General features: G+C 41.6%; 1 pseudogene; it reads left to right on the top strand.

Annotated features, from left to right (window-relative positions):
* Positions 1 to 6056: 6056 nt before the first annotated feature.
* LOC126177822 (5S ribosomal RNA) lies at positions 6057 to 6174 on the top strand (annotated as a pseudogene).
* Positions 6175 to 11019: the final 4845 nt, after the last annotated feature.

The raw sequence follows: 11019 nt of genomic DNA, 5'->3' as shown, positions 1-11019 counted from the left end.
TGTGACAGGTAGCTACTGGCGGAGCGCCGCCTTCCGCCTGTGTCCACCAAAAGGCACATACACGAAATCATGATTAAATGTTCTCGACTTCAGTCGCTTTATAACAATAACTGCTTAGCTTGTGCTATCTATTACCAATTTAGGTTTACTACGCACTATGCACCAACAGAACAAATAGTTCTGTCACGGGAAAAGCAACGTGAAACACTATCACTGCCTCTCGTTTATGTTCTGAAAGTATTTTGTTAACCAATTATGGTGTATGGAAGCAGTATAATGTCACCCTCTCAAAGGACTTTCGTAGTTTTGACCAGCCGCGCGGGATTGGCCGAGCGGGTAAAAGCACTGCAGTCATGGACTGTGTGGCTGGTCCCTGCGGAGGTTCGAGACCTCCTTCGGGCATGGGTATGTGTGTTTGTCCTTAGGATAATTTAGGTTAAGTAGTGTGTAAGCTTAGGGACTGATGACCTTAGCAGTTAACTCCCATAAGATTTCACACACATTTTTTTTTTTTTTTTTTTTTTTGGAGTTTTGACCGTTAAATGCCTAAAGGAGGTTGCCTATCAGACATGAAATTTAGAATTACGTAAATACACAACTAGAAACAGATACTGTTTCTAAACTGTTTTGACTATGCAAACTGCTCGAATGATAAAGAAAACGGTCGCTTTTCAGAGCATTCACGCAAGGTTGGCGCGGGTGGCGACACCTAAACCGTCCTGACATGAGGAAGTTTCCAACCGATTTCTCATACACAAACAGCAGTTGACCGGCGTTGCCTGGTAAAACGTTGTTGTGATGCCTCGTGTAAGGAGGAGAAATGCGTACCATCACGTTTCCGACTTTGATAAAAGTTGCATTGTAGCCTATCGCGATTGCGGTTTATCGTATCGCGACATTGCTGCTCGCGTTGGTCGAGACCTAATGACTGTTAGCAGAATATGGAATCGGTGGGGTCAGGAGGGTAAAACGGAACGCCGTTCTGGATCCAACTGCCTCGTATCACTAGCAGTCGAGATGACAGGCATCTTATTCGCATGGCAGTAACGGATCGTGTAGCCACGTCTCGATTCCTGAGTCAACAGATGGGGACGTTTGCAAGACAACAACCATCTGCACGAACAGTTCGACAACGTTTGTAGCAGCATGGACTATCAGCTCGGAGACCGTGGCTGCGGTTACCCTTGACGCTGCATCACAACAAGAGCGCCTGCGATGGTGTAGTCAACGCCGAACCTGGGTGCACGAATGGCAAAACGTCATTCATTTTTTCGGATGAATCCAGGTTCTGTTTACAGCATCATGATGAACGCACACTGGAAGCGAGTATTCGTCATCGCCATACCGCCGTATCACCCAGCGTGAAGGTATGGGGTGCCATTGGTTACATGTCTCGGTCACCTCTTGTTCGCACTGATGGCACTTTGAACAGTGGACGTTACATTTCAGATGTGTTACGACCCGTAGCTCTACCCTTCATTCGATCCCTGCAAAATCCTACGTTTCAGCAGGATAACGCTTGACCGCATGTTGCAGGTCCTGTACGTGCCTTTCTGGATACAGAAAATGTTCGACTGCTGCCCTGGCCATCACATTCTCCAGATCTCTCACCAATTGAAAACGTCTGGTCAACGGTGGCCGAGCAACTGGCTCCTCACAATACGCCAGTCACTATTCTTGATGAACTGCGGTATCGTGTTGAAGCTGCATGGGCAGCTGTACCTGTACACGCTATCCAAGCTCTGTTTGACTCAATGCCCAGGCGTATGAAGGCCGTTATTACGGCCAGAGGTGGTTGTTGTGTGTACTGATTTCTCGGGAGCTATGCACCCAAACTGCGTGAAAATGTAATCACATGTCAGTTCTAGTATAATATATTTGTCCAATGAATACCCGTTTATCATCCGCATTTCTTCTTGGTGTAGCAATTCTAATGGCCAGCAGTGTAGTAATAAATATACAAAAGAACGGGAAAAATCTGGATCTGCTTGGTGATGATAAATTTTGCTTTAGGAAAGGTAAAGACACCAATGTTGTGGATTGAGAGTGAAAAGGAGAAAGAAAAGTTTATTAAAAAAATGTTTTAATGGAAAAATCTTTTACTGTGTAGACCGCAACTACCAATATACAGTTAAAGCGTGATGAACAGTTCTACAATCTTCAGATAGTTCAAATCGTAAAAACAAAGAGCTGAACATGCATTGTAAAAACTTCATTCCTATTTTTCCCATTCTTACTATGGACCAACAAGACTATGACAGTATCTAGTTAAAAGCTTCATCGTGAGTGAGCCAGGTTACAAACCGCATTGTCGCAAGATGCAGGTAATAAAGAAGGAAAACCGCGTTGCTTTACTAAAACGTTCTTTATTACCTTCCTCCTGCAGGATTATGGTTTACAACCTTGCTCGCTTGAGATAAAGTATTTAACTGTGTTCTGTCATAGTTGTCGGTCCACAATACAAATACACGTCACTGCATAACTGTCGCTAACGATAATCTTTTAAATGCATATTCAACTGTATTTTTACGATTAGAACGATAAAAAGATGGTTGTAGAAAGCAACCAAAGCTACTCACCACGCTGTAAAGGTACAATGAAAATTGTGTTCTAGGCATTAAAATTTACTTGCATACAGAAATTACGTTACGACCTTCTTGACGGTGTCAGGCGTCACTGAAGACAAAGGTAATGTGGTGTAGCGGAAGTGAGATTGGGGACCACGAAGTTGATAAAGTGAAGGAATTCCGCTACCTTGAAAGCAAATTTACGCGTCTGGACAAAGCAAGGAGGACATCAAAAGCAGCTCAGCAAAGGATAGATGGCATTTCTGCCAAACGAAGGCTCGTAGTACCGAACATAGGCCTTAATTTGGGGAAAAAATTTTCTGAGAATGTACGAATGGAGCACAGCATTGTATGGAAATGAATCGTGTAATGTGGGAAAACTGGGAAAGAAGAGAATCCTAGTGTTTGAGTGTAGTACTGCAGAAGGATGTTGAAAATTAGGTGGATTGATAAGGTAAGGAACGAGGAGGCTCTCTGCCGGACCGACGAAGACAAGGAAATGTGGAGAACATTGTCAGGTAGAAACAGGATGTAAGGGGATGTGCTAATACATCATGGAATAAGTTCCATTGGCACTTACTATGCTGTAGAGTATAATAACTGTAGGGGAAGACATATTTTCGTCTTTTTTCAACTATTAATTGAGGATTTTGTCAACAAGTACTGCTGTGAGAAGAAGAGCTTGGCACAGGAGAGGAAGCTTTGGCGGTCCATAACAAAGCAGTCAGTAGACTGATGGCACAAAATGACATTTCCCGGTTACTTTCTACTGTTCTATTACAATATTCACATAAAAGGACTAAATGGCCTTTCGGTTTGTGATATAATGCTCATGAATCCAGCGCTCTCCGTATTCAGAGACGTACAGCAAACATTGGACCTATTCGAGAGACACTGCTTCTGATTAAAACATCTTTGGTTCGCTAACCTAATTTCACCCATTTTGTAAGTTTTTTCTATCTAAAGAAATCACACACTTTCAACTACAGCGTAAAGCTGCTTGAAACTTTTCAAGTTTACACCATGTGATTCAAATTTCGCCATTTGTTTCTTCTTTAAGAGTGGTAACTAAGGTTGAGAACATTTTTTCTCAGTGAAAACCACCACCTTTTTCGCAGTGAAGTAATTGGCTTTTTGGGAGATACCTTGTAGGAGCTTACCGCTATCAAAATTTATGTGAAAGTACTGCATCACCTAGTATTAAAAACTTTTCAGCACCTTGGAGGTGCTGGGAGTAATATATACTATTTGTTCATACATCACCTAAGTACCGCAAGCAACCGTACAATTTGCGAACAGAGAACATTTGTACAAGAATAATTATACCATTTTTCTGTTCTGTTAGCGGGAGAGACGTGAGATACACTACTGACAGACTGTTCTATATCTGGCAGACTTTTTCTAACTTTACTTTGTTTCTTGTAATTTCTGAAGATATGTGGAATTTCTGAAGACTCTTACAGGAAAACGTCGTCTTGTATTTTGAGAGTAAGGCTGACTTCCAAGCTCGACGGTTATTGAGTAATTTATTAGTGAACAAGAGTCTCAGACCGAGGACTAGTACTGAGGGAGATGTCGAACACTGCTTTTATTTGCAACCTCCCTTGTGGGCGTTTTATTCCTGCTTAATATTCTTGCAATATATCTCAGTCCTTCAACTGACATTGCCAGTATTAGATTTATATGGTTGGACCTCCTTAAATCTCTCTGAACACGCACAGTCGGACACTTGACGGTCGGGACTTATTACAGCGAGTAATCGCCGATCGTGCAGTCTGACGATATCGAAGATTTGAGCCTATTTCCGTGCCGACATTGCATTCATTGGTGTTGAGCGAAATTTTCCAGTCTTTCCACAAGCTCCGATGAAGTACCCCAATTTAAAGTCGACCGAGGACTGACTATAGAGATTTAGAAATGGCTGAGACTATCGCCATGGTGTTTTCAAGCAGGTAATTTGTAACACAGATCATAGTTCTCACAAAATGGAAAGTAAGTTCTTACCTCTATCAAAAAGACAGCGATACATTTGTTCCTGGTTTTGAATGCAGATATGATATCTTCTGCTGCTAGTATCGTTGAACAGAATCATACAAAGCCAAACCCTAGTTAGTTTTAGAAATATTGTATGTAGTTTCAGAAAAAATTAGTGTACATGTAACTGAGTTTGGCTCTTATGCCGTTGCGAACCTTTCAGCGACAACGCATCCCCTCTTTCCAGTCAACGTTTCATACATGTCTGCGGTACCAAAATTGTTTAAAGCAAACGTAATCATTTTACTTGGAGGGTGGAGCAAACATACAGGTAAATAAGGAATAGTTGCGGAGATTTGCTTAGTACCAATCCAACGTACCCATATCGACTTTAATATAGCTTCATTATCATATTAGAACAAATAAGCCCTCGGTCACAAATATTAAGTCAAAATTGACCAGGTTTCGACGCTACTATGAGCGTCGTCTTCAGAATTAAACTAACTGTTCTCAAACATATTAGGTGTATAATACATTAATAAAATTAAAGTTTGTACTGACTGGAAAGAGACGCAGTACTTACAAGTCACATTTTAAAAAATCTAAGCCGAAAAGGCGACGTCATGAATAGTTGTAAATACGATGGCGAGCCGCTAAGGGCTGCTTGTACTTGAGTGAACAAGGCTTGCAACAATATTCTTTTTGCAACCCTTGTTCACTCAAGTACTGCACCTCTTTCCAGTCAGTACAAACTTTAATTTTATTGATGTATTATATACGTAATACATGACTCCTGTTGGAGTCTTGGAGAAATTCTTCTCCGGCCTGCTACTGTTGATGAATATTTGTTGCTGCGCAGCTAAGCTGCAAGTACAGCTGGGTTTCTGCAGGAAAACAAAAACTCTCAGTGAGGAGCGAAATCATTACTTTGCAACCAAAACTGGGATGTGACAATCACTGTCTGTGATTGGGGAACCGTGTGTGGTAATCTCAAAATCGTCAGCGAAATTATCAGGAATGCAGCTTTTAAATTACAGTAGTTCAAAAAAACCACCCTTTGCATCCTGCACATTATTATTTTTATTTATCTTGTAATCTTGCACAGAAAGACACGTTTCGCCTTAGTTACAAGGCATCATCAGAGGATGTGCAAAAACATTACACGAATTTTGCACTTACAAAGTATATATAGATTTTGAACAGTTCGTTGACGTTTTTATAGTAGAATGGAAAGTACTTACGGATCAGCATCTAATTCATTATTTTTAAGCCAAACAGCTTCCTCTCAAGTGAGAAACTGGCTGAAAGTTTGCAGTTTTCCTTTTGGTCACTGTTTTAAAGGTACAGGAATTTGACTGCCATTTCCTGTATGTATAGCGTTACTTCTTTCCATCAGTGTTGCTTTCAACAGCTTTTTATGTAACTATATGTGTGCTGATGCGATGAATATTTATGTTGAAGGATAGAAAGCGGTAAGTTGATGCAGTTATTTCTTTATATTAGTATGGTGAATAAGCCAACGGCCTTGCCGCAGTGGTAACACCAGTTCCTGTCAGATCACCGAAGTTAAGAGCTGTCGGGCTGGGCTAGCACTTGGGTGGGTGACCATCCGGTCTGCCGAGCGCTGTTGGCAAGCGGGGGGCACTCAGCCCTTGTGAGGCAAACTGAGGAGCTACTTGGTTGAGAAGTAGCGGCCCCGGTCTGGTAAACTGACATACTGCCGGGAGAGCGGTGTGCTGACCACGTGACCCTCCATATCCGCGTGCGGTGACGCCTGAGGATGACACGGCGGCCGGCCGGTACTGTTAGGCCTGTTCAGGCGGATTTTAGTTTTTTAGTATACTGAATAAATATATGTAAAAGCTATTTGGAGAATAGGTGCGACTTCCTTTGAAACCATGAAGCTGGTACGCAATTTTGATTTTTCGGTTTGCTACATTCTGTGTCCATTCCTGTAAGATAAATTTTCGAGTGTCTCAATAGGTGGACGGTCTATTATAGAATTCCGTTGCAGAAAAAAAATGGTATTGGAGTGTTTTCCATCTGACAGTATTGGATATAATTACAGTTTTCACCAGAGATGCATTTGTCGTTACAGAACACACACCTGCTAGGTAAGCCCTGCAAAATCAGACTGGGTTTTTGTAATTTGGAAATAGATTGCTTGCTGCCTCTACTGAATAATATGAAATCATAGCCGATCTCTTCATTCCCCCCCACCGTATCCGCACCCAAGGGAAAATAAAAAAAACCATGATGATGTCAGTACTTCTATAATGTATGTGTCACACTGGTTGAGTGCAACTCTAGTTTTTTGCGCTACGAAGGTTTACTGGCATATAGACGTTAAGTATGTGACAGCGCTACACTGTTACGAATACTGCTGAGTGCGCTGTTTTGCCCATTAGTTTCTGGAGCAACAACACAGCCCTGCTGTCACGCTGGCTGGGTCTTCAGTTGGCTCTGTCGGTTAATACACTGCTGGCCATTAAAATTGCTACACCACGAAGATGACGTGCTACAGACGCAAAATTTAACCGACAGGAACAAGATGCTGTGATACGCAAATGATTAGCTTTCAGAGCATTCACACAAGGTTGACACCGGTGGCGACACCTACAACGTACTGACATGAGGAAAGTTTCCAACCGATTTCTCATACACAAACAGCAGTTGACCGGCGTTGCCTGGCGAAACGTCGTTGTGATGTCTCGTGTAAGGAGGAGAAATGTGTACCATCACGTTTCCGACTTTGATAAAGGTCGGATTGTAGCCTATCGCGATTGCGGTTTATCGTATCGCGACATTGCTGCTCGCGTTGGTCGAGATCCAATGACTATCACCAGAATATGGAATCGGTTGGTTCATGAGGGTAAAACGGAAGGCCGTGCTGGATCTCAACGACATCGTATCACTAGCAGTCGAGATGGCAGGCATCTTATCCGCATGGTTGTAACGGATCGTGCAGCCACGTCTCGATCCCTGAGTCACCAGATGGGGACGTTTGCACGACAACAACCATCTGCACAAACAGTTCGACGACGTTTGTAGCAGCATAGACTATCAGCTCGGAGACCATGGCTACGGTTACCCTTGACGCTGCATCACAGACAGGAGCGCCTGCGTTGGTGTACCCAACGACGAACCTGGGCGCACGAATGGCAAAACGTCATTTTTTTGGACGAATCCAGGTTCTGTTTACACGGTCGGATCCGTGTTTGGCGACATCGCGGTGAACGCACATTGGAAGCGTGTATACGTCATCGCCATAGTGTCGTATCACCCGGCGTGATGGTATGGGGTGGCATTGGTTACACGTCTCGGTCACCTCTTGTACGCATTGACAGCACTTTTAACAGTGGACGTTACATTTCAGATGTGTTACGACCTGTGGCTCTACCCTTCATCGATCCCTGCGAAACCCTAGATTTCAGCAAGATAATGCACGACCGCATGTTGCAGGTCCTGTACGGGCCTTTCTGGATACAGAAAGTGTTCGACTGCTGCCCTGGCCAGCACATTCTCCAGATCTCTCACCAATTGAAAACGTCTGGTCAATGGTGGCCGTGACAATACGCCAGTCACTACTCAAGATGAACTGTGGTATCGTGTTAAAGCTGCATGGGCTGCTGTACCGGTACAAGCCATCCAAGCTCTGTTTGACTCAATGCCCAGCAGTATCAATGCCGTTATTACGGCCGAGGTGGTTGTTCTAGGTACTGATTTTTCAGGATCTATGCATCCAAATTGCATGAAAATGTAATCACGTGTCAGTTCTAGTATAATACATTTGTCCAATGAGTGCCCGTTTATCATTTGCATTTCTTCTTGGTGTAGCAATTTTAATGGCCAGTAGTGTACTTATGAAGGAGAACTTTTACATTTTCAGAAATAAACACAGGGAAGAGGAGTCTATGGAAACCGTTCAGCTTTAAGTAGCGTGCCGCGTCATTGACTCAAACGCCAAAGGCATCGTCACGTTTTCCACACGTGCGCCCTCGTGACCTTGTGGCCTTAAGAGGAACGCCACACGCTTGACTCTGTAGGCTGGGGCGGCCAGTATACTCTGCAGAGCTGCTGCTGCTACAGCTACTGCTGCTGTTCCGACTGTTTATTCTGCTTGAACAACGTTGTTTTTGTACATCCTTGGGACTGATTCTGCTAGCCCCGCCAAAATCTGTATCTGCATCGCACTAAATTGTGACATTTTTATGGAAGTGTACGTAAACGCTTAGAACATGCCGTTTAGTTTCATTTTCTGCTTTATTTCAGCAACACCATTTGTTCAGTTAATGGCAATCATAAAATCGAGAAAGTGAATTGCTGTTCCAGGCATTTTCAGCCAGTCAGACGGCTCAAAACGATTTACTTACTCGCTCTGCAGGTAATTCTCCTGGTAATATTCTTAGCTAATATAGCTAGTTAGTTAGTTCCTTAGTTATTTGTTCGACAGACCATATTCACGATAAAGGCTCTGATGGGAAACATGGCAACAGAACACATATATAAACATAATTGTATTCATAAATATCGGTTATCGACCCAGTCTCTCTGTAAAAATTACTGATCATTTTTGTTCAGGAATTGCTCTATGGTACACAAAGTGTTGTGAAGGAGAAACAACTTTACATTTGGAAACCCTTCTGCTATCTTTGAGCCATTTTATTTCCTTGAGCATATTGCCAAAGAGTATTAAGGCTCCATATTCCACCACTTTCTATACGAAAGTTAAATTAAAAGATTCTAGTGTTGTAAATGTCTCCGTAACTCTCAAGCTCGGAAGGTTAGTTGGCAACAAACTTCGTAAGTGAATAAATATACGGCTGTGGTTAATATTCCTAACAGTTTGAAGAGACATCTGCAAGTTGTACGAACGTGAATCTCATACGCAGCTGTTACAACATTCTTCTGTGCACTGAATACTGACGAGTTACCCCATAACGTTTTCTCACTCGACATCACTGTACGAAAAAATGCAATATATGTTCACTTACTGACTTTCGTACACTCGAAGTTTTCGGTTATTCAAATGGCAAAAGTAACTCTATCCAAACGGTTTAGCAGATTTGCTTTACAGTTTTTTTTTAATTTAAATTTTCTACAATACACACAGTTAACAACCTAAAACTTTCTACTACGTTTATTATTTCTTCTTCATATAGTAGGTTAATTGGACATGGAATATTTTTGACAGTACAAAACTGGATGAGCTGTATCTTTTCAGTTTCAGAGAACCATAGTAACTTTCACGAAGACATTCTTTACTGTTTTCTCTGTTGGTGCTTGTTCGGCTGCAAATCAATGGTTGTGTCATCTTCAAATAGGACTAACTTTACTTCCTGATTCAAATGAGATGGAAGAACGTTAATATAATGAAGGAACAGTAGTGGGCCAATGGTCGAACCTTTAAGGCTCCCACTTACCTTTCACTTGCCCATCTGACATCTTACTCACCTAACTTTTGCATCCAGCCTGTCATTTCCCTTCCACATGTAGTATCCTAAATCGTTTCTGTGCACTAGGTACCTGGAGAGCTGACTGGCGTTAGGAGAGTTTGAGTTCATTTTTTAAGTGATGTCTGTAATATATAAGGTTCAAAATTAAACTATATAATTATGTACATGTTTTCTGTTTCATGTCATCGAATAAGACTAGAGCAGACCAGCACCGCTCACTTCCTTTTAACGGATGTGATAACAACGCAAAAAACATACCAGCTGATGGCCATCGCAAAGGAGAACACGGAAATTATTGTAAAGTGTTACAGAAAAAAGAAATATTTTAATTTAACTGTACCGTATGTTGTGAGATTCTAAATGTGTCAATCTATGTCTATTTTCCAAGGTATTCAAACTGTTTTAAATTTTTATCTGTGACTACGGAAGAACTTTTCCTTATTTACTATGTGTGATGTAATGTAAAAGTCCAGTAAAGCAGAATATAAAGACGTATTCTTTGCTAAATACGGTGACAGAAACCGTGATGGAAAACTTAAAAATTTTATTGCAACTGGATAGTCAAATGATTAATGTATACCTCTGGAGAAGTGATTTTCTGTAAAGTAAAACGAGCACTGAAATAATTCTGCAACGTTCAAAGTAATTTCATCCAGAGCCCGCAAAATAATCCAAATTAAAAAATCATGTATCTGCTCTTTCAGAAAATACTAAAGAAGCCTACAATGAATAATAAATCTCTTATTAGTCAAAATTCATTAAAATTATTACACGACGACGTTAGTAAGACGCCAGCTCTAGATACACTTCCATGGCTTTATTGCATACTCTAAATAATATCTTTGGAGCAGCGACGTCAAAGAATCATTGTATTGTTCCATGGCGACAGTAGACATAGTACGAAAATAATTTCTTCAACAAAAAATTTTCTACTACCCTTAGCTTCATTCTCCGTTAGCCTATGTCTTATCTTTGATAATGGATGAGGAAAATAGGTCACAAATATAATTATGGCCGGCCGT

The sequence above is a fragment of the Schistocerca cancellata genome, chromosome 3, assembly GCF_023864275.1.
Source record: "Schistocerca cancellata isolate TAMUIC-IGC-003103 chromosome 3, iqSchCanc2.1, whole genome shotgun sequence".
Lineage (NCBI taxonomy): Eukaryota > Metazoa > Arthropoda > Insecta > Orthoptera > Acrididae > Schistocerca > Schistocerca cancellata.
Note: the sequence above shows the minus strand (reverse complement) of the source record. Positions and strands in the feature narration are given on the sequence as shown.